This window comes from Rhincodon typus, unplaced genomic scaffold (genome assembly GCF_021869965.1).
Source record: "Rhincodon typus isolate 14 unplaced genomic scaffold, sRhiTyp1.1 hic_rhity00006233, whole genome shotgun sequence".
Taxonomy (NCBI): domain Eukaryota; kingdom Metazoa; phylum Chordata; class Chondrichthyes; order Orectolobiformes; family Rhincodontidae; genus Rhincodon; species Rhincodon typus.
Genome location: NW_025971871.1, coordinates 1 through 337, shown reverse-complemented (window position 1 = coordinate 337; position 337 = coordinate 1).

Here is a 337-nt window from a genome sequence, read left to right as displayed (position 1 = left end):
CACACACACACCCCGACTGTCACTCTCTCTCCCTCACACACACACACGCAACCCGACTGTCCCTCTCTCTCTCACACACACACACACGCAACCCGACTGTCCCTCTCTCTCTCTCACATACACACACAACCGACTGTCCCTCTCTCTCTCACACACACACCCCGACTGTCCCTCTCTCTCACACACACACCCCGACTGTCCCTCTCTCTCACACACACACACACACCCCGACTGGCCCTCTCTCTCACACACACACACCCCGACTGTCCCTCCCTCTCTCTCACACACACACCCCGACTGTCCCTCTCTCTCTCTCACACACACACACACACCGACT